The following is a 24,373-nucleotide window of genomic DNA, read 5'->3' as shown; positions in this document are numbered from 1 at the left end:
TTATTGTAAAAGGCCAGCCAAAGCTACACACTTGTTTCTGTAGCCTTATACAGTTTTAAGTGGAGCGTATTGCCCAGCTCTCATAAGTGTAAACTGTAGGTACACCTATGTGTTGTATGTTTTTTTTTTTCCTGAAAAACTAATTTGGGCCTAGTTAGTGTGAAAGGCCAGCCAAAGCTACACCCTTGATTCTGTATTACCAATAGTCCCATTGGACCTTTATTTTGCTTTTTACTAAATATTTGCATCATAACAGGTCCAGACTCATGCAACAACCTCCTGCATTGTGTTTCACTCCTTCTTCAGGGGACTTTTGAAAGCCCCTTGAAGAAGGACCGAAACAGCAGCTGTAGGGGTCCAGGGTCGAGCTGATAATATCACAACATGGGTGAGTGTACCTAAAGTTACATGCCAAAGTCTGACATCTGAATATCATGATGTAGGCATGCTTCATAGGTATATGTGAACAATAGGTCACTGGCAGATACTTGATAGAAAAGATTACTATCCACACTAACTATACTAAGCCTGGTGTGAATTTATTGTGATACATATATCGATTTTTTTTTACTCTTCTCCCAAATTACTATATAATGGAACTGAACCTGTAATTCAAAATCCAGCAGCACTCTGTTGTTTCTATATTGGTGTGTTATTGTCTGTAATACCACTTTTTTAAATGAATTAATAAACATTTGTATTTTTTAATATTCATTTGAGTGTTCAGCTCTATTTTTTCTCTTCGTTTAAACCATTGTTTCTGTAGCCATAAACAGTTTTAAGCTGAGAGTATTGTCCATTTCTCATAGTTGTAAACTGTACGTACACCTTTGTGGTGTAGGTATTTTTTTGTTCCTGAAAAACAAATTTTGGCCTAGTTACTTCCAAAGCTACACCCTTGTTTCTGTCACCTTTTACAGTTTTAAGCTGAGTGTATTGTCCAGCTCGAAACTGTATGTACACCTACAGGAGTTGCAGCGAGAGGCCTGATCTCCCGGTATCAGCAGGGGGTCGTGTCTCGTCCACCAAACCATCTGCCGTCATCGATTGGTTAACTCGGTCATCCACTTCATCACAAGTGACATCCGACACCCCCAGTCAACAGTTGGTGGGTTTCTCAGACATAACCCTCAGTTGGCATGGCCCGGGTGCAGTCCCTGTCCTCCCATTGCCTCTGTCCTATGCTGTACCCTCCCCCACAAAAGTATTGTATGCCGTGGGTTCAGCTCCACTATTTAGTGAGGACGATCTACTAGAGGACAGTCAGCAGCTACTGCCATCCAGGAAGTGGAGGAGACATCCTCCACTTCCTCCGCTAGGCAGGAAAGTAGTGAATGAGGAGGGTGATGTGGGAGGTGGCTGTGTGAACATTCAGGCTCCTGAAGCAGACACTGTTGAGGAACCTGAGTAGGACATCAGTGATGTGCAGACACAACTTAATGATGATGATGATGATGATGAAGCCGATCCCAATTGGGAGCCGGGTGCAGAAGGGGCTTCATCATCATCAGGAGAAGAGGGTTGCAGGTTGCCCGTGGGACAGCAGCTGAGCCAGCAAGGTGGTAGCATGGTTGGCAGTCAGCATAGTGACAGAAGTGGAAAGTCTGGAGCCAAACGTGCCCGGGGAAGACAACCTGCTTTCGGGTAGCCGACCTTCCCGGGAGGTAGTGGAACAGGTAGTTGGTGGCAGTAGCAGTCAATTAGTGCGGACTGTTGGTGTAAAAATCAGCTACTTGACTGTGTGGCAGTATTTCATCAAGCATCCAGAGGATGTTAACCTGGCCATATGCAAGATGTGTCGGCAGAAGGTGCAGCGTGGCCAGGGTCCCAATGTTGGCACCATGGCCCTGCATAAACATATGCAGCATCACCAAAAAGCAGCCTGGGAGAACCGTGGCTCCGATGTGTTGGTCCAGCCTGCTGCATCACCCAGTGGCACGCCGCACCCTGTTTCAGACAGCCAAGGCTCCACCACCTCAGCCTTCTGTTGCTGCAAACTGTTGCTCCAGTCATTCCGCCAGCTATCCATCAGCGAAGCCATGTCCAAGAGACAACAGTATTCGCCCACTCATCCAACGGCAAAGAAGCTGAATGTGCACCTGTCCAAGTTGCTGGTGCTGCAGTCCCTCCCTTTTCAAGTGGTGGACTCTGCACCTTTCAGAGAACTGATGGCTTGTGCCGAGCCAAGGTGGAGAGTCCCAAGCCATCATTTCTTTGCGAAGAAGGCAGTACCAGCCCTGCACAATTTTGTGGAAGAGAAGGTGGGCCAGTCCTTGAGCCTATAGCAAAGTGCATGGCAGCGCCAACATGTGCAACTGTAACTACGGTCAAGGACAATACATGTCCTTTACGGCCCACTGGATAAATGTTGTTCTTCCACAGCCACAACAGCAACTTGGACAGGCCACGCCGCTTCCTCCTCCACGCTCTCAGACCGTTGGTCCTTTGACAGTGTGCAACTCCGCCTCCTCATCCTCCACCGCAGAGACAAGTCTCAATGCTCCTCTAGCGTACCATGTGTGCAGGGCAAGGCGGTGTCAAGCTGTTCTTCACATGGTTTGCCATGGCGAACAGAGTAACACAGGGGAGGAACTGCTAAAAGTCATTCATCAAGAGATCGAATCATGGCTTACTCCACAAAATCCGGAAATGGGAACCATGGTGACTGACTATGGGAAGAAGATCTTGTCTGCGCTGCGACAAGGAAGCCTGATTCATGCTCCCTTCATGGCACAAGTGTTCAATCTGGTTGTCAAGCTGTTCCTGAAGTGTTCATCTGGCAGGAGAGGAGGAGCAGGAGCAGCCAGAGAAGCTAGAGGGTTATGAGAAAGACGAGACAGAGAAACCAGACACACCGTGGCAGCATGCAGTGGAGATGTAAGCAGGGAGTCCCTCCGAGTCACTTGCACAAAAGGCACAATGCATGCTCACTTGCTTGCATAGTGACCGCCAAATTGTCACCATTCGGCAGCGAGATGACTTCTGGCTCTCCACCTTATTGGACGCTCGCTACCGGCACAAAATGGGGGCCTTTTTTACACCCACTGAGAGGGAGGACAAACTGACCTACTACAAAGGCATCCTACGTAGTCAGTTTGCAGATGCCTATCTGCTCCATCGTCCATCCTCTCACAGGTCTGACTCAGGGGGCCCTCTGAGCTCACCTTCCACTGCCATGGCTGCTGGGGAGGGGTGGGGTGGCAGTAGCAGTACCAGCTCCATCAGCAGCAGCCTGAGTCTTCAATCGCTCATGAGTAGCTTTCTTCACCCGCATAGTTAAGCAACTCATCTGCAGCTGGGAGACCGGAGCAGGACCTGAACCAGCAGGTGATGGCATACCTTGATATGACCATGCCAACACACCTTGAAGATCCGCTGGACTTCTGGGCAGCCAAACTTGATTTGTGGCCGCAGAGGTTGCCCTGGAAAAGCTGTCCTGCCCGGCCAGTAGTGTGCCATCAGAATGAGTGTTTAGCAGAGTGGGGTCATAGTAACCCTAAGGAGAACTCATCTGTCCACGAAAAATGTGGAGAGACTGACCTTTGTGAAGATGAATCAGGCATGGATCAGCCAGGATTTCCACCCACCAATGCCAGATGCATTAGAGTAGATTGACTATGATGCCACACCAACACTTCACAAATATAGATAGTGCAAAACATATTTAAGGTGCTGCTCCCCAGTTGCAGAATATGCATTAGCTAAAATTTTACTTTTCTTGGGATAAAATATATGGACCCCAACTTTTTTTGTGTATGTCAGAAAAGGAAAGGTGTGCAAAAAGCACCATGTGCCATCTACACCTCCAAGTATTAATGTACTTCTGCCTACCTGCCTCAGCTACTATTCTGATCCTGCCACCCACCTGATGTCACACATCTTATTCCAAGTTCTCCTTCTTTCACCCACCTTCGTCACCGGATACTGGTATTGCCACCCACCGCCCCACTCTGTCACCGGGTCACTTTCTGGACTTCTGATGCTGCTGATGCACCCTCCAAGCTGTCTCATTCTGCCACCATATGTTCTCCTCATTCTGATACCAGCTCCAGGCTGTCTCATTCTGCCACCATATGTTCTCCTCATGCTGATGCCATCTCCAGGCTGTCTCTTTCTGCCATAAAATTTTCTCCTCATGCTGATGCTTGCTCCAGGATGTCTCATTCTGACACCACATGTTCTTCTCATGCTGATGCCAGCTCCAGGCTGTCTCATTCTGCCACCATATGTTCTCCTCATGCTTCTGCCACTTCCAGGCTTTGTCTTTCTGCCACTATATTGTCTCCTCATACTGCTGCCACCTCCAGGCTGTGTCATTCTGCCGCCATATGTCTCCTCATACTGATGCCACCTCCAGGCTCTGTCATTGTGCCCCTCTGCAACTGTGATTCTAATAGCGACACCTGTAATCTGCATGTCATACTGAATAACAGTATTATTTCACTAACACAGCACACTCACTATGAGTGTTATGACAAAGCAACGTGTTCTACACCCATATTGAGGCTCTCTGTAGCCAAGAAATAGCCGTTTTTAATAGTGATTCACTGCAAATAAATTTGAACCAAACCAAATTTTTTTGGAAAGTTCGTGAATCGTCCAAATCGAATTTTTCAAAAATTCGCTCATCTCTAATTATCATTATCATTATTTCCATAAATAATAATTTTTATCTCTATATTTATTATCTCTATATTTTTGTTTTTATCCTTATTTCTTTTAAACAATGGTATTCCCACGCTCCTGCTATGTTTATTTGTTCTAGCTTTACATACATTGCATATACAGTGGCGTTGCTAAGGTTGGTGTCACCCGGTGCAATATAAAATGGTGTCACCCCCATACCTACCCCCCCCCCCCCAGTAAATTTTTAGCCTGTTGTGACAGGCGCCACTGATGTAGAGCATTGTGAAAAATTCCAGTATAATATTCAAATATACCAATTGCCAAAGAATGGGAACGTGCTAAAAAAGGTTTCACCAATTAAAACTACAGCTCCCAGTATGACCTAAGCAGTGGTGAGGTTATGCTGGGTGCAGGCCCGGTGCTGTCATAAGGCAAACCATGCGTCCGCTTGAGGGCGCATGGACTCGCAGCTGATGGGGGCGGAAAAATGAAGACTTTTTTTTATACTAAGACCCCCACCTGTGCGCCCCGCCGCCGCACAGCAGAGGTCACTGCCACCACTCCACCCTCTCTGGTTTTATTGCTGCGGCCCACCGAGATTCCTGAAATGGAGTTTTGCTTGTGTAGGCAGAAATCCTTGCACCGGCCCTGGCTGGGAGTTGTAGTTAGAACTTACAAGTGACTACAGCTCTGATGGGACATAATGAGGAAAATACACAATAATCACATATCAGTGACTACAGGTGACTTCTCTATAGTCTTTCCTTATGCACCCTCATCATACATAAGGAGGATCATCCTCCTGCCAGAGGCACCCCCCCCATCATCATCCAGGAGGATGATCCTGCTGATGGATGATGGGGGTGCTACTCACAGGAGGATGATCCTGCTGATGGATGATGGGGGTGCTACTCACAGGAGGATGATCCTGCTGATGGATAATGGGGGTGCAGCACCCCCATCATTCATCAGTAGCACCCCCATCATACATAAGGAGGATCATCCTCCTGGCAATGGCACCCCCCAGAGCCTCTCAGCACCCCCTTTCTCCCTGTTACATTAAAACATGAAATCAGTGTTTGCCAACCAGGGTGCTTCCAGCTGTTGCAAAACTACAACTCCCAGCATGCCCTGACAGCCGAAGGCTGTCTGGGCATGCTGGGAGTAATAGTTTTGCAACAGCTGGAGGCACCCTGGTTGGGAAACACTGCATTAAATACACAGTTTTGCAGAGAGGTCTCACCAGTCTCTTGTCTTCACTTTCTCCTCTCCCCGGGCGGCTCCAGGTCCAGCAATGTCCGGGGGTTGGGGAGGAATTTATCCCCCATGAATCCTCAGAAGACGCGGAGCACATAATGCAGGGACACGTCGGGGGAGGGAGCAGACGTGCGCACGGCACTTCTGTTCCCAGAGAGCATTGCAGGTCTTAAAGAGGCAGCTTCCTGGGGCTGGGGGATAGGATTGTGTCGGGGGCTGAAACTGGAGTGCGGCAGCCGGCAGGTCAGGAAAGAAGCCTCTTCTGTCTGGGGATGCTGCAAATACCGGCTGAGTTGAGTGACGGTGTGCAGATGCGGGGGGTGCTGCCGGCCGTGGTGTCACCCCTCCAGGCTGGTGTCACCCGGTGCGCTCCGCCCCCCCCCGCACCCGGGTCGCAACGCCACTGTGCATATATATATATATATATATATATATATATATATATATATATTTTTTTTTTTTTTATGTATTCTCAAGTGCTCATATATTAGCTCTTATTTTATGATGTTAATGCATCCCTATAGAATAGGCCATAGAATAATATAGTTACTATATAGGCCAAACATAGGTTATCCACCTTTCTCTTTGTTTTCTTTGTTTCTATCCAAGACTAGGTTGGTTGATTGACACATGTCCATCACATTTTTGACATCACCGGTAGGGGAAGAGTTTTATATATATATATATATATATATATATATATATATATATATATATATATATATATATCCACCAAATCTCCCCGGGATTTCATTTCATATTATATGCTGCTGAGGAAAGGACCTAAGGAGGTCCTGAAACGTGTCCAGCCATAACACTGTTATAACCACCGACACCAACTGCATTGTAACACCTTAACTATCCCGCTGACATACCCTAAATCAAGAAACCACTCTTTCAGTCTAGCTCATAGCGGATGCTCCAATACCATGAGAACGCCACCAATGGAGAGCACCACTCACCATACAACACTGTTCTGTTCTTGCTACAGTCCGACTGAATGCCTCTGCACTGCAAACACAGGAGAGACCGCCGTGTCCCCCAGCAGCGATTACCTGCTTCTACCTTGCGCTAGACTAACTTGCTGCACTAACAGAGGAGACCGCCATGTACACTCCTCTACAACCCTATACCACGCATGTACACTCTTCTACACCCCTCTGTCACCCATGTACACCCCCCTGTTACCCATGTACACTCCTCTACACCCCTCTGTCACCCATGTACACTCCTCTACACCCCCTGTCACCCATGTACACTCCTCTACACCCCTTGTCACCCATGTACACTCCTCTACACCCCTCTGCCACCCATGTACACTCCTCTACACCCCTGTCACCCATGTACGCTCCTCTACACCCCTCTTCCACCCATGTACAGTCTTCTCTACCCCTCTGTCACCCATGTACACCCCCTCTGTCACCCATGTACACCCCTCTGTTACCTATGTTCACTACTCTACTCTCCTCTCACCCTTGTACATTCCTGTCTACCCCAACACCTTTCTGTCATCAATGTACACTCTTCTACACCCCTCTGTCACCCATGAACACTCCTCTCCATCCCTCTGTCACCCATGTACACTCTTCTACACCCATCTGCCACCCATGTATACTCTTCTACACCCCTCTGTCACCCATGTACACCACTCTGTCACCCCCAACACCCCTCTGTCACCCCCTACACCCTTCTGCCACCAATATACATTCCTCTACACCCCTCTACCACCCATGAACACTCCTCTACACCCCTCTATCACCCATGTACACTCCTCTACACCCCTCTGTCACCCATGTACACACCTCTACACCCCTTTGCCATGCATGACCACTCTTTTACACCCCTCTGTCACCCATGTAAACCCCCGTTACCCATGTACACTCTTCTACACCACTCTGTCACCCATGTACACTCCTCTCCATCCCTCTGTCACCCATGTACACTCTTCTACACCCATCTGCCACCCATGTATACTCTTCTACACCCCTCTGTCACCCATGTACACCACTCTGTCACCCCCAACACCCCTCTGTCGCCCCCTACACCCTTCTGCCACCAATATACATTCCTCCACACCCCTCTACCACCCATGAACACTCCTCTACACCCCTCTATCACCCATGTAAACTCCTCTACACCCCTTTCACCCATGTACACTCCTCTACCCCCCCTCTGCCACCCATGTGCAGTCTTCTCCACCCCTCTGTCACCCATGTACACCCCCTCTGTCACCCATGTACATCGCTCTGTTACCCATGTTCACTCCTCTACACTCCTCTCACCCTTGTACACTAGTGTTGCTCGCGAATATTCGCAACGCAAATTTTATTCGCGAATATCGCATATTTGCGAATTCGCAAATATTCGCGAAAATAGCACTATATATTCGCAATTATGAATATTTTTTTTTTTTTTTATAATTTTTTTTTTTTCACAGTACACATCACAGTGATCATCCCTCTCTACTTCCAGCTTGTGTGGTGTAAAGAAGGCTCCAATACTACTGTGTTAGACTGGTGTGCAAATCTTTCGCATATGCTAATTATTGCATATGCTAATTTTCCCATATGCAAATTTTCGCATATGCGAAAATATGCTGCGAATATTACGAATATGCGAATTTAGCGAATATATGACGAATACTCGTCCATATATTTGCGAAATATCGCAAATTCGAATATGGCCTATGCCTCTCAACACTATTGTACACTCCTGTCCACCCCAACACCTTTCTGTCATCAATGTACACCCCTCTACCACCCCCTTTGCCCCCTGTCCCCCATGTACACTCTTCTACACCCCTCTGCCACCCATGTATACTCTTCTACACCCCTCTGTCACCCATGAACACCACTCTGTCACCCCCTACACCCCCTGCCACCCATGTACATTCCTCTACACCCCTCTACCACCCATGTACACTCCTCTACACCCCTCTATCACCCATGTACACTCCTCTACACCCCTCTGTCACCCATGTACACACCTCTACACCCCTTTGCCATGCATGTCCACTCTTTTACACCCCTCTGTCACCCATCTAAACCCCCTTTACCCATGTACACTCCTCTACACCACTCTGTCACCCATGTACAATCCTCTACATCCCTCTGTCACCCATGCACACTCTTCTACACCCATCTGCCACCCATGTATACTCTTCTACACCCTCTGTCATCCCCTACACCCCTCTGTCACCTCCTACACCCCTCTGCCACCAATGTACATTTCTCTACACCCCTCTACCACCCATGAACACCCCTCTACACCCCTCTATCACCCATGTAAAATCCTCTACACCCCTCTGCCACCCATGTACACTCTTTTACACCCCTCAGTCACTCATGTAAACCCCCCTGTTACCCATGTACACTCCTCTACACCCCTCTACCACCCATGTACACTCCTCTACACCCCTCTACCACCCATGTACACTCCTCTACACCCCTCTGCCACCCATGTACCCTCTTTTACACACCTCTGTCAGCCATGTAAACCCCCGTTACCCATGTACACTCCTCTGCACCCCTCTGTCACCCATGTACACTCCTCTACATCCGTCTGTCACCCATGTACACTCCTCTACACCCCTCTGCCACCCATGTACATTCTTTTACACACCTCTGTCACCCATGTAAACCCTTGTTACCCATGTACACTCCTCTACACCCCTCTGTCACTTATGTACACTCCTCTACATCCCTCTGTCACCCATGTACACTCCTCTACACCCCTCTATCACCCATATACACTCCTCTACACCCCCTGTAAGCCATGTACACTTCTCTACACCCCTCTGCCACCCATGTACTCTCCTCTACACCCCTGTCTCCCATGTACACTCCTCTACATCCCTCTGCCACCCATGTACACCCCTCTGCCACCCATGTAAACTCTTCTACACCCCTCTGTCACCCATGTACACCCCTCTAAACCCCTCTGTTACCCATGTATACTCCTCTACACTCCTGTCACCCATGTACACGCCTCTCCACCCACAACACCCCTCTGTCACCAATGTACACCTCTTGATCACCCCTTTTGCCCCCTGTAACCCATGTACACTCTTCTACATCCCTCTGCCACCCATGTACACTCCTCTACACCCCTCTGTCACCCATGTACACTCCTCTACACCCCTCTGTCACCCATTGACACTCCTCTACACCCCTTGTCACCAATGTACACTTCTCTACACCCCCTGCCCCCATGTACACTCCTCTACACCCATCACCCATGTACACCCCTCTACACCCCTCTGCCACCCATGTACACCCCTCTGCCACCCATGTACACTCTTCTACACCCCTCTGTCACCCATGTACACCCCTCTACACCCCTCTGTTACCCATGTACACTCCTCTATACCCCTTGTCACCCATGTACACTTCTCTACACCCCTCTGCCCCATGTACACTCCTCTATACTCCTGTCACTCATGTACACCCCTCTACACCTCTCTGCCACCCATGTACACTCTTCTACACCCCTCTGTCACCCATGAACACCCCTCTATACCCCTCTGTTACCCATGTACACTCCTCCACACTCCTGTCACCCATGTACACTCCTGTCCACCCACAATACCCCTCTGTCACCAATGTACACCTCTCGACCACCCCTTTTGCCCCCTGTCACCCATGTACACTCTTCTCCACCCCTATGCCAACCATGTACACTTCTCTACACCCCTCTGCCACCCATATACACTCTTCTACACCCCTCTGCCACCCATGTACACTCCTCTACACTCAGTATTATGTAAAGTTACAGCCAATATCCAGAAAAGCTTTGGAGCGTACAAGTCCTCTCCCTTTTCAACCACTTGGCACACCAGACCAATCTGAAAAAATAAAAAATACAAAACAGAATCAAAAACTTAAAACAGACAATTGTCACATATTATGCGTCCATCAAGATAAATCTAAATACTCGGTCAGTTCAAATGGGAGAGTCAACAGCCCTATACAGCATTAAATTCTACATTTAGGCCATTAGGCCGCAAGGAGTTTAATCTATGAATCCACAATAATTCTCTCTTACATAATGTAGATAATCTATCCCCCCCCCCCACGTTTAGGAATGGGTACATGGTCAATAGCTAAAAAGCGAAGATCTTTCTCTCTATGACCTTTATCACTAAAATGCTTTGAAACGGGCAGATCTAATTTTTTGCATCTAATGCTGTATCTGTGGTTGTTTATTCTAGTCTTGAGACTCCATGTTGTTTGTCCCACATATAGAAAATCACATGGGCAAATTAACACATAAATAACCCATGTAGAGTCACATGTCATAAAGTATTTCAATTTGTATTCATGTTTGGTTTTGGGATAAACAAAGCTGGTACCCTTCACCATCTGTCTGCAATTTACACATGACAAACAGGGAAAGTCTCCTAGTAGTAAGGTAAGTCTACCCTGTGTCCCTGGTGGTATGTACCTGCGTCTTAACCAACTTATCTCTCAAACTCGGACCTCTCTTATATGACATTAAAGGATTTACCTTAAATTCTTCAATGTCATTATAACTGTTTTTCATAATATACCAATATTTATTCAATATATGTGCAATGGAGCCACTGTGTGTACAATATTCTGATGTAAATGGAATCCTTTTATTTGACTTCCTAGTTTTAGGAATGAGTGTAGTCTCTCTATCAATGGTCTCAACCGTCTCTCTATGTCCTTCAATGACCTTATTCGGGTAACCACGTGCTCGGAAATCATCAGCCATTTTGTCCAATGTTGTTTTCAAACAATTGTCATCATCAACCATCCTCCTCGCCCTCAACATTTGGCTGCATGCAGTAATTTTTCCGCCACGATGTCCCGTCACTATATAACGCCCGTAATGAATTACGGGCATTTGCGGGTGCAAACGGGCAGTTACAAAACCCCATAGGCTGCAATGCAATTTAGTCACGGCCGTCAGGGGGTTTGTAATGGCCGGGTTTCGCCGATATAGTGACGGAACTTCTGACGGAAGTTCCTAAATGGAACTATTTCACAGTGTGAAAGCACCCTAAGACTTTCAAATCTCTCTGAGCCACACGGATTACTTAATTCACGGACCCTACCCACTGGACAATAGAGTGCATATTATTACACTCACAACGGCTGCCTATTATCAAGATTGCACAATACGGACTTTCTTTAAGCCATCTATACCAGTATATGCAAATTTTATTTTATTTTATTTGGATTTTATTAATTTGGCACTGCTGCAAGAGCCCTGCAGGCAGATGCCATAGACATTATACACCAATAAATAAATATATAATTGTTTAATTCATATTGCATCCTACTTCTTTACCCAACTGTGTACACAATATACAAGACCATGAGCACATAAAAGATCAAATTCAAGGAAAGTGTTTCCCCCCCCTTTTTTTTTTTAATACAATCGCTTTATCAGGCCGCATATGGTACACAAAATTACACATTAGTACTCATCTGGCACAATAGAGGTTTCAACCTGCTTTTGTGGTTAGAGCTACCTCCCCTTTTGTATTATTTTTTACAAATTGACTGGACTTCGATGGGGTCCCCCGTCGCACCTAGTTTGGCAAATGCCTTTATGTCAGCATTTGAGGATGATGTAATCTTCTCCCCCTTGGGCATGAACATGTCGCTCACCTGGGTTTGCTGTGTAGATGACGTGTTCATGCTCTGGGGGGGCGGGGTGAGGAGGCAGAATTACTGAGTAGATTAAACACAGTGCATCCATCTCTAAAGTTACACTTACATATAATGAAAACAGGATACAATTTCTGGATGTGGAAATAATTAAACAAGATGATGCATTCCAAACCATTATGTACACAAAAAAGACAGATGGAAACAACATGTTACACTGGCAGAGTTTTCATTCACCCAGTGTATTTTGGGGGCTCCCAAAAAGTCAATTAATAAGGGCTAAGAGAATATATAGCACAGAAATTGATTATGAAAGAGCACAGCAACAAATCATTTAAAAATTCACGGATAGAGGCTATGATAAGAGACAACTGATGGAAGCAGGCAGGGAGGTCAGTACTATGGAGAGAAAAGAGTTAATTAAAATCAAACGGAAAGAAAAACGCAGGAACACACGCACATTGTAAACAGGTAAATATGATATACACATCCCAATGATTAAACGAGCATTGAAGAAATATTGGGGAATATTAAAATCCAACCCTAAATATGATGGTCTCTTTCGGGAACCTCCGCTTTTTGTACATACTAGAGGGAGGACAATTGGTGACAGATTGGTAATAGGAGACATAGCTATTAAAAAGAAAAGTGAACAGAGCTTTTTATCTACAACTAAAAAAGGCACATTTGCATGTTTATCATGCATGCAATGTAGTGGCATAATTAAAGGGGAAAATATCCACCACCCCAAGAGAGGACACATAATTCCCATAAAAGGTTTTTACAGATGCACAAATGATAACGTGATCTATTTACTGAAATGTCCCTGTGGAATGGGATATGTGGGGCAGACGAGTTGAATGATTAAAATTAGGATTTCCAAGCATAAATCTGCCATACGCAAGACCCTACAGACTAAAACATGTAATTTTCAAGACAATAAATATGGAGACATTTCTTAGAGAAAACCACCGTGTAAATGAATTAAGGAGGCAAGTGATAGAACAAGTATTGCAAGGTGTGAATAAGGAGAGTAACAAGAAGCGCTTATTACAAAGTATTTTGGATCTCTGAACTTGAAACTTTACAAACTAATGTGGGGGTAACAATGCTGTGTACTTAAAGGGGTAGTCCACTGCCCCAATGTTTGGAACATTTTGTTCCGAATGCTGGGTGCGAGCTGTGGGGGTTGACACGCCCCCTCCCTTAGACTTGCATTAAGGGGGTGTGGTGTGATGTCAAGAGGAGTGTGGATGGGACGCCCGCCATGCCCTCTCAATGCACCACCACACAATACACTGATTGTGCCCCTCCCGAGACTAGACTCTGGAACCAACACTGTCTGAGGAACTGATGATGAAACATCCTCTATTTATTCCTTAATAAAGGCTAACTTTTTTTTTTATTTCTTTTTTAAAATTGGCATCACATTGCAACACACTGGTCCTGTAAACCAAACCCTTTCATAATAGAATCCTTAGGTACTGTATAAAAGGCACTTACTTACTACAGAACTCAGGGTGCATTCGGACCCAGAGAGTAGTCTAAATGCCCAACTGTAATGGGTGTGGACCAACTGTGGTATCTGACTTTGGGCACAGTAGTTCCCTGTTTTTTACCCTTTACCCCTCAATAGGATCTAGACTTCAGGTGGCCAACAGGTCTAAGAGTTGTCCCATTATAGGTGGTGGCTGACCAGAGGTCAGGCAGTAGAGTTGTTTGGTTACAAGTCAAGGTCTTGCCTGGCAGAGTTTTTCATCAAATAGATAAGAATGAGAGGCAGATGTTCGTAGTCAGAAATATGACACAAGAGATGCAACATACACTTCTCAAAAAATAAAGGGAACTCTAAGATAACACACCCTAGATCTAAATAAATGAACTAATCTTATGAAATTCTTTCCTCTTTACATAGTTGAATGTACTGTCAACAAAATCACACAAAAATAATCAATGGAAATCAAATTTATCAACCCATGGAGGTCTGGATATGGAGTCGAACTCAAAATCAAAGTGGAAAACCACACTACAGACTGATCCAACTTCGATGTAATGTTCTTAAAACAAGTCAAAATGAGGCTCAATAGTGTGTGTGGCCTCCACATATCCGTATGACCTCCCTACAACACCGGGGCATGCTCCTGATGAGGTGGCGGATGGTCTACTGAAGGATGTCCTCCCAGACCTGGACTAATGCATCCGCCAACTCCTGGACAGTCTGTGGTGCAACGTAGCGTTGGTGGATGGAGCGAGACATAATGTCCCATATGTGCATAATCGGATTCAGGTCTGGGGAACGTGCAAGCCAGTCCATAGCATCAATGCCTTCCTCTTGCAGGAACTGCTCACACACTCCAGGAGGAACCCAGGGCCAACCGCACCAGAATATGGTCTCACAAGGGGTCTGAGGATCTCATCTCGGTACCTAGTGGCAGTCAGGCTACCTCTGTCAAGCATATGGAGGGCTGTGCGGCCCCCCAAAGAAATGCCACCCCACACCATTACTGACCCCCCGCCAAACTGGTCATGCTGGAGGATATTGCAGGCAGCAGAACATTTTCCACGGAATCTCCAGACTCTGTCACATGCGCTCAGTGTGAACCTGCTTTCATCTGTGAAGAGCACAGGGCCCAAGTGGCAAATTTGCCAATCTTAGTGTTCTCTGGCTGTAAGCACAACCCCCACCTGTGGATGTCGGGCCCTCATACCAGCCTCATGGAGTCTGTTTCTGACCGTTTGAGTGGACACTTGCACATTTGTGGCCTGCTGGAGGTCATTTTGCAGGGCTCTGGCAGTGCTCCTACTGCTCCTCCTTGCACAAAGGCAGAGGTAGTAGTCCTGCTGCTGGGCTGTTGCCCTCCTACAGCCTCCTCCACGTCTCCTGATGTTCTGGCCTGTCTCTTGGTAGCGCCTCCATGCTCTGGACACTACGTTGACAGACACAGCAAACCTTCTTGTCACAGCTCGCATTGATGTGCCATCTTGGATGAGCTGCACTACCTGAGCCACTTGTGTGGGTTGTAGACTCTGTCTCATGCTACCACTAAAGTGAAAGCACCACTAGCATTCAAAAGTGACCAAAACATCAGCCGGGAAGCATAGGAACTGAGAAGTGGTCACCACCTGCAGAACCACTCCTTTATTGGGGGTGTCTTGCAAATTGCCTATAATTGCCACCTGTTGTCTGTTCCATTTGCCCAACCGCATGTGAAATTGATTGTCAATCAGTGTTGCTTCCTGAGTGGACAGTGTGATTTCACAGAAGTGTGACTGACTTGGAGTTACATAAAGTGATCCCTTTATTTTTTTAAGCAGTGTAATAACAATACACATTGAGGGTAACATACTAGCAATAGTGCTGTGTAGTTCAATTATACATAATAAGTAATATGGGATTTATAGAGGGACAATACCCAGGGGAAACGTGTGGTAACATTTTTAAATAACATAGCTCTGGTGACCTGGTGACATGAAACGGAGGTAACCTGGCAGCTTTGTCCGCCATGATGATTGGTACACCGGTGGTGAATGACTGCTAGTGTTAAATCATGTAAGATCATTAAATCATGTAAGATTTCTTCGGTCATGGCGTTGCACGGGAAGTAATCATTAATGCATATTACAACTAGTCTCTGGATTACTTTGAGAATACGTAAATCTTGGAAGGCCCTTGTAAAACAGTAAAATAGTAATAATGTTTGCAAGGCTAATAAAAAATGACATAAGTTTATCCAGTTCAGCCTATTATCCTGCAATACCTAAAAGGGAATTTTGTAAATCAAATGACTTTCTCAAATGATTTTTTCCCCAAAGTAACACTGATTTGAAAGGTTCATGTCCCCCTAATAATAAAATAAGATACACGATTGTCTTAAAATATCGATTCTGACCATGCAGTTGACTCATCAATAATCATAGATTTCCAATAAAAAACACAATTTGCTCTGAGATATTCCGATTTTCAGTGGAATGAATAGGATTCTGGATTTATGGTAGCCTGTGAAATAATTGCCATAGTTATAGTATATATCGAGCCTTGCCTGGCACTAAGGTTATTCTTCTTGTAAAGTTTTCAGTCTGAAGCCATATACTAATAACTAAAAAATAACAATAAAAACAATATCAAAACTACTGAAGTAGCTAACAGCCAGAGGTAAAAAATAAATAATTGGCTAAGATTAAATGTTTTATTTTACTTCAGTAAACCATAATCTTTACAAAGTGCTCCGTGCAGGAAAATAAATGCTCCAGTAATTTTATGATGCCAAATCTCTATGTAGTAATATACCTAACATAGAAAAATGGAGCAATTATACTTACAGCTTTAAGAGAACACCACTTCTAACAGTGCTTGTAAATGTGCTATCTCATAGAAATTAAGTAGTTAATTTGATCTGGTCGGTATGAATGTTTGCAGAAATTCTAATGAAGTATTGATAAAACAGTCTCTCGCAGTAATTGCATCATATAAATAAATGCTTTATGCACCAGAGATAAAAAAAAAGTATTAGCATAAAAACAAGTTATAAACCGTATACAGAAGTACAATATCCACATGACATACACATTAAAAACATTGAGCTGCTTCTATTGCTTTTTCAATGCTCTCTTATAAAGTGTAAATTATGCTGGCTTACATAGTGGTATACATTTTCAGATGCATAGGCTTCATTTAAAAAATAAATAAATGAAGCACCTTGCAACATTACTGGTATATATAAGAAAATATTTAGCGAAAATTGACAATTAACCAAAGGCATATATATATATATATATATATATATATATATACATATATAGATATATATATTAGAAATGTGCAGAACCAAAAATTTTGTTTCTTTTCGTTTCGTTCGTTTTCGTTTTCAAAAATTTTCGGTTCTGTAAATATTCGGAATGCTGTTAATTCGTTATATTCGGTTTTCGGATGCATAGGCTAAAATTTGTTTCATTTTCGAATGCATTCATTAATAACATCGAATGCATTCGTTAATTCGGATCTTTCGTTATATCTGTAAAATTCGTTAAATTTAACATTCGTTACTAAACGAAATGCACATTAGTTTCACTTGCTGATCCTCCTTTGTAATAAATAGCAGGTGTTACCTTAGGATTCTTGTTGTTTTCATCTTTTTTTGCAGTTTTCTCTGTTTAGGAAGGCAAGTTTTCCTCAGGTAAACCCAATTAAAAAAATCTAATTCATTCCTTACATTCGGTTTACTGATAACGAATGCATTCGTTATGCGTTAACATGCATTATTCGTTATACGTTATTTAACGAATGCATTCGTTAACTGTATATTCGTATTCGTATTCTTTTTCGGAAATATATATATATATATATATATATATATATATATATATGATGTGAGCCAATAAACCTTTGTTTGTTTCTGCATATTAGAGTGCTGCACCAGAGTTTATACATCTTTGATGGACTCTGACCAGGTCACTCCAGAACCTTCTCCTTTTTTCTGCTGTCATCAGGCCACAAGATTCCCCGTGCCTTTAGAGCTAACACATACCGAAAACATCAGTGAGGCACCACCTTGCTTCACTGCTGGGATGGTATTCTTTTCTCTATAAGCCTTGTTGATCCCCTCCAAACATGGCGCTTATGGTTGTTGTGACCATTAAGAGCTATTTTGGTCACATTATTCCAAATTACAGTGTGTCAGGAGATATAAGGCATGTAGGTCAAGGTGTTCTTGGGCATATTGTAACCTGGCTATATTGTGGATTTGGCATGGTAAAGGCTTCTTTTTGGCAACTAGACCATGCAGATCATTTTTGTTCAAGCATTTTCATATTTTTCTCCTTGAAACAACCACACAGGCTATAGTCAGAGCATGTTAATAAAGAAAATGGCAGCAGCACACTTTGTCAACAAAATGGAGGCTCTCAGCGCACTTTTTGATCAAAACGTGTGCCCCCATCCACCACGCGGAGGTGGCCTCATATTGGATGGGACCCTAACATTCACTCACCTCAGGCTGGGTGACATGCTGGATCCACCCAGCCTGAGGTGAATGAATGTTAGGGTCCTATCCGATATGAGGCCACCTCCGCATGGTGGATGGGCAGACATGTTTTGATCAAAAAGTGTGCTGAGAGCCTCCATTTTGTTGACCAAGTGTGCTGCTGCCATTTTCTTTTTTAACAAGTCTTGTACTTGCTACAGCTGTGTACAACCGTGTATTGGGTTTAGGTGCTGGCTACATTTTTGTTTTAGCTGTATTCAGAGCAGCCTGTATTTCTCCTAAGGTTACCTGTGGGTTCTATTTTGTTATCTGAACAATTCTTCTGCCAGTTGCACCTGACTTTGGCTTGGTATCCTGAGATCCGGAATTTTCCACTTTTTAATAAGTGACTGAACAGTGCTGAGTGGTATTTTTAATGCTCCGGATATCTTTTTTTTATATCATGTTCCATTTTTACAAAGACTCACTACTAGAGATGAGTGAACTTTTCAAAAATTCGATCCTGGTGATTCGCCGAATTGTCCTAAAAAGTTTGTTTCGATCCGAATTTTTTCGCAGCAAATCTATATTAAAAAAAGCTATTTCTAGCCTACATACAGCCTCTATAGGGGTATAGAACACTATGCTGTGTTCTAAAACGCATATGGAGTGTGCTGGGGTAGAAATAATACTGTTATTCAGGATAAGATGCAGATTACCGGCATCGCTTTTAGAATCACTGCCGCACAGCAGAACAATGACAGAGCCTGGTGGTGGCATCAGTGTCAGGAGACCATATAGTGGCTGAATAACACAGCGTGGAGGTGTTGGCAGCATGAGGAGACCATTAAATGGCTGAATGGCACAACGTGGAGGTGTTGGCAGCATGAGGACACCATATAGTGGCTGAATGACACAGCTTGGATGAGGCTGAAGCATGAGGACACCATATAGTGGCTGAATGACACAGAATGGAGGTGTTGGCAGCATGAGGACACCATATGGTGGCTGAATGGCACAGTGTGGAGGTGTTGGCAGCATGAGGACACCATATAGTGGCTGAATGACACAGCTTGGATGAAGCTGAAGCATGAGGACACCATATAGTGGCTGAATGACACAGCGTGAAGGTGTTGACAGCATGAGGAGACCATATAGTGGCGGAATGGCACAGCGTGGAGGTGTTGGTAGCATGAGGACACCATATAGTGGCAGAATGACACAGCTTGGAGGAGGCTGAAGCATGAGGACACCATATAGTGGCTGAATGACATAGAATTGAGGTGCTGGCAGAATGAGGACACCATATAGTGGCTGAATGGCACAGTGTGGAGGTGTTGGCAGCACAGGGACACCATATAGTGGCTGAATGACACAGCTTGGATGAAGCTAAAGCATGAGGACACCATATAGTGGCTGAATGACACAGAATGGAGGTGTTGGCAGCATGAGGACACCATATAGTGGCTGAATGGCACAGTGTGGAGGTGTTGGCAGCACGAGGACACCATATAGTGGCTGAATGGCACAGTGTGGAGGTGTTGGCAGCATGAGGACACCATATAGTGGCTGAATGGCACAGTGTGGAAGTGTTGGCAGCATGAGGACACCATATAGTGGCTGAATGACACAGCTTGGATGAAGCTGAAGCATGAGGACACCATATAGTGGCTGAATGACACAGCGTGGAGGTGCTGGCAGCATGAGGAGACCATATAGTGGCTGAATGGCACAGCGTGGAGGTGTTGGAAGCATGAGGACACCATATAGTGGCTGAATGACACAGAATGGAGGTGTTGGCAGCATGAGGACACCATATAGTGGCTGAATGGCACAGTGTGGAGGTGTTGACAGCATGAGGACACCATATAGTGGCTGAATGGCACAGTGTGGAGGTGATGGCAGCATGAGGACACCATATAGTGGCAGAATGACACAGCTTGGATGAAGCTGAAGCATGAGGACACCATATAGTGGCTGAATGACACAGCGTGAAGGTGTTGACAGCATGAGGAGACCATATAGTGGCGGAATGGCACAGCGTGGAGGTGTTGGTAGCATGAGGACACCATATAGTGGCAGAATGACACAGCTTGGAGGAGGCTGAAGCATGAGGACACCATATAGTGGCTGAATGACATAGAATTGAGGTGCTGGCAGCATGAGTACACCATATAGTGGCTGAATGGCACAGTGTGGAGGTGTTGGCAGCATGTGGACACCATATAGTGGCTGAATGACACAGCATGGACATGTTGTCAGCATGAGGAGACCATATAGTGGCTGAATGACACAGCATGGAGATGTTGGCAGCATGAGGAGACCATATAGTGGATGTATGGCACAGCCCGGAGTTGCCAGCAGCACGAATAGGCACTTGGCCTTCACAATCCCTAAGATTAGAAGATGAATTATGAAATTGAAACCAAAGATTTTGGAATAGCAGGTGCTACCTATGAGAAAATTTTAAATTACCAGACCCAGGCCCCACAGCGGCATCAGTAACCCATTTATTGCCTGAATGACACAACCTGTAGTTGGCTGATGCACGAGTACACACCAGGGTTTCACAATCCCCCCCAAAAAACACCACAATTTTAGAAATTTTGTGAAAAGATTTTGGATAGCGGGTGCTACCTATGAGAAAATTTGAACTTACCAGACCCAGGCCCCACAGCGGCATCAGTAACCCTTATATCGCCTGAATGACACAGCCTGGAGTTGGCTGATGCACGAGTTCACACCAGGGCTTCACAATCCCCCCCAAAAAACACCACAATTTTAGACATTTTTGAAAAAGATTTTGGATGGCGGGTGCTACCTATGAGAAAATTTGAAATTCCCAGACCCAGGCCCAGCAGCGCCATCATTTGTTTTTTTGAAAATGAAAACAAAGTTTGAGTGTCGCGGACCCCACCCGTGTGGGTACGAAGGACCAAATCCAACAAGCCCCCACAGCAACATCAGTAAAGAATATATTTCCGGAATGACACAGCCTGGAGTTGGCCGATTCAAGAGTACACAGCAGGGCTTCACAAATCCCCCCCATCCCCCCCAAAAAACACCACAATTTTAGACATTTTTGAAAAAGATCTTGGATAGCGGGTGCTACCCATGAGAAAATTTGAAATTAACTGACCCAGGCCCAGCGGCATCAGTAGCCCATAAATTGTCTGAATGACACAGCCTGGAGTTGGCTGATGCACGAGTTCACACCAGGGTTTCACAATCCCCCCCCGCAAAAAAACTAAATTTTTTACATTTTTGAAAAAGATTTTGGATAGCAGGTGCTACCCATGAGAAAATTTGAAATTCCCAGACCCAGGCCCAGCAGCGCCATTATTTTTTGATTTGAAATTTAAAACAACCTTTGCGTGTCCCGGACCCCAGCTTGTGGGTATGAAGGACCAAATCCAACAAGCCCCCACAGGGCTCATGTGGCCGTGAGATTTAGGCAAAACGTTTCCATTGCCCTGACCAGCCATTGTTTCCAAGACTTCTCGTCAAGGCAAACCGTGTGAAGAACAGCGTGACACCGCCGTGACCTGCACACATGGTATGCTGAAGGGCCACTGAGACTTGTCCGGGCAGTGGAGGCTTAAGACACAGTGGAGGATGTGGAGGCGGAGTAGCACACTGTCGCAGGACCAACGGGCTGACAGAGTGTAGCAGGAAGCAGCATTGAGTACACATCAGGGCTTCAGAATCCCAAAGAAAAAACAACCATTTTAAAAATAATTTTAAGAATATTTAGGACAGCGGGTGCTACCTATAAGTTGCATGAATGACACACCCTGGAGTTGGCTGATGCATGAGTACACACTAGGGCTTCACAATCCCTCCAAAAAAACACAACAATTGTAGAAATTTATGAAGAAGACTTATGGATAGCGGGTGCTACCTATGAGAAAATTTGAAATTCCCAGACCCAGTCCCAGCAGCGCCATCAGTAAACCATATATTGCCTGAATGACACAGGCTGGAGTTGGCTGATGCATGAGTACGCACCAAAGCTTCACAATCCCTAATAAAAAAGACAAACATTTTTTACGAAAAATTTTAACGAAAATTTAGGACAGCGAGTGCTCTCTATATATTACCAGAATGACGCAGCCTGGAGTTGGCTGCAGCATGAGGAGACCATTGAAATGTGTGATTTTTTTATTTGAAATTTAAATCAAAATTTGTGTCCTGGACCCCGCCGTGTGGGTACAAAGGACCTAATCTCACAAGCACCCACAGGGCTCATGTGGCCGTAAGATGTAGGCGCAACGTTTCCATAGCCCTGACCGGCCATTTTTGGCTTTTGTACCTTTGTTTAAAGGGGTTCTCCGGTGCTTAGACATCTCATCCCCTATCAAAAGGATAATGGATAAGATGCCTGATAGCGGGAGTCCCGCAGCTGGGGACGCCTGTGATCATGCATGCGGCACCCCGTTAGTAATCAGTCCCCGTAGCGTGTTCGCTCCAGGTCTGATTATGCTCGACCGCAGGGTCGGCGGCGTGTGACGTCACGCCTCCGTCCCCGTGTGACATCACACTCCGCCGGCCCTGCGGTCGAGCATAATCAGACCCGGAGCGAACACGCTCCGGGGACTGATTACTAACGGGGTGCCACGTGCATGATCACGGGCGTCCCCAGCTGCGGGACTCCCGCGATCAGGCATCTTATCCCCTATCCTTTGGATAGGGGATAAGATGTCTAAGCACCGGAGAACCCCTTTAAGAACAAGCACATATCCAAGAGTCCAGAAGACTCTATAATGCAGGACGGTGGACCACCAAAAGACATTCTTCTATAAAATAATTTTTTATGAAATAAAGAAGCAGAGTTCATCCCTCTGCGTATTTTTTTTGAAAATTTTACTGAAAAAAATCACACGCAACAATCGTTCAATGGTGTAGTGGTTATTATTGTGGAAAATTCAAGTTTATTACTGTGATAATTATCAGAAAATTTGAAAAAAACACTACCGAATCGTGTTTAATAACTCCATACATTGCACCATAAATGTTGAAATTTAAATTAAGCATGTATGTATGTATTTCAAAAATCCTAAAATGAAAGGCCCAAGCCCAGAAGCATCATGAAGTCAAGTAGTTCCTGAAAGACACAGGAGCAGTCAGGAGTAGGCATCAGCAGTACCCAAGAGGCTTTAATAACCACTTACATTGCACGATCACTCGCAAGATCGAGCAATAACAGGTGTATTATGCCCTCAGATGTCCGGGGCTGCACACGCGCTACACTGAACGGACGAGCGCGTGTCTATCTTTCACCGACAGATGGGGGTAACCCGCTGAACCCCCTTCCTGATAGGGATCAGGGATTGCAATTATTTGCCAGGAAACAAGAATCACAACTAAGCGCCGGTCATAAGCTCGGGTTCATTAAGTCCCTGCCCTTTGTACACACCGCATGTCTCTACTACCGATTGGATGGTTTAGTGAGCGCCTCGGATCGGCCCCGGCGGGGTAGGAGAAGGCCCTAGCAGAGCGCCGAGAATTTAAAGATCATTGTTGAAATTAGCATTAAGCATGTATTAGCTACTGTTCAACTTCCAAAAATTTAAGGCCCAAGGCCTGAGGCATCAGGGAGGCAATTATTTCCTGAAAGACACAGAATGAGTCAGGAGCAGTCGTTTGCAGTACCCAAGAGGGTTTCATAACCAACCGCTTACATTTAAAGATCAATGTTGAAATTTGCATTAAGCATGTATTTAGCTACTGCAAAACATCCAAAAATTGAAGGCCCAAGGCCTGAGGGCAGGGAGGCAAGTAGTTCCTGAAAGACACAGAATGAGTATGGAGCAGGCATTCGCAGTACCCAAGAGGGTTTCATAACCCCTTACATTTAATGATCAATGTTGACATTTGCATTAAGCATATATT

The sequence above is a fragment of the Hyla sarda genome, chromosome 1, assembly GCF_029499605.1.
Source record: "Hyla sarda isolate aHylSar1 chromosome 1, aHylSar1.hap1, whole genome shotgun sequence".
Taxonomy (NCBI): Eukaryota; Metazoa; Chordata; class Amphibia; order Anura; family Hylidae; genus Hyla; species Hyla sarda.
This window is presented reverse-complemented; position numbering follows the sequence as displayed.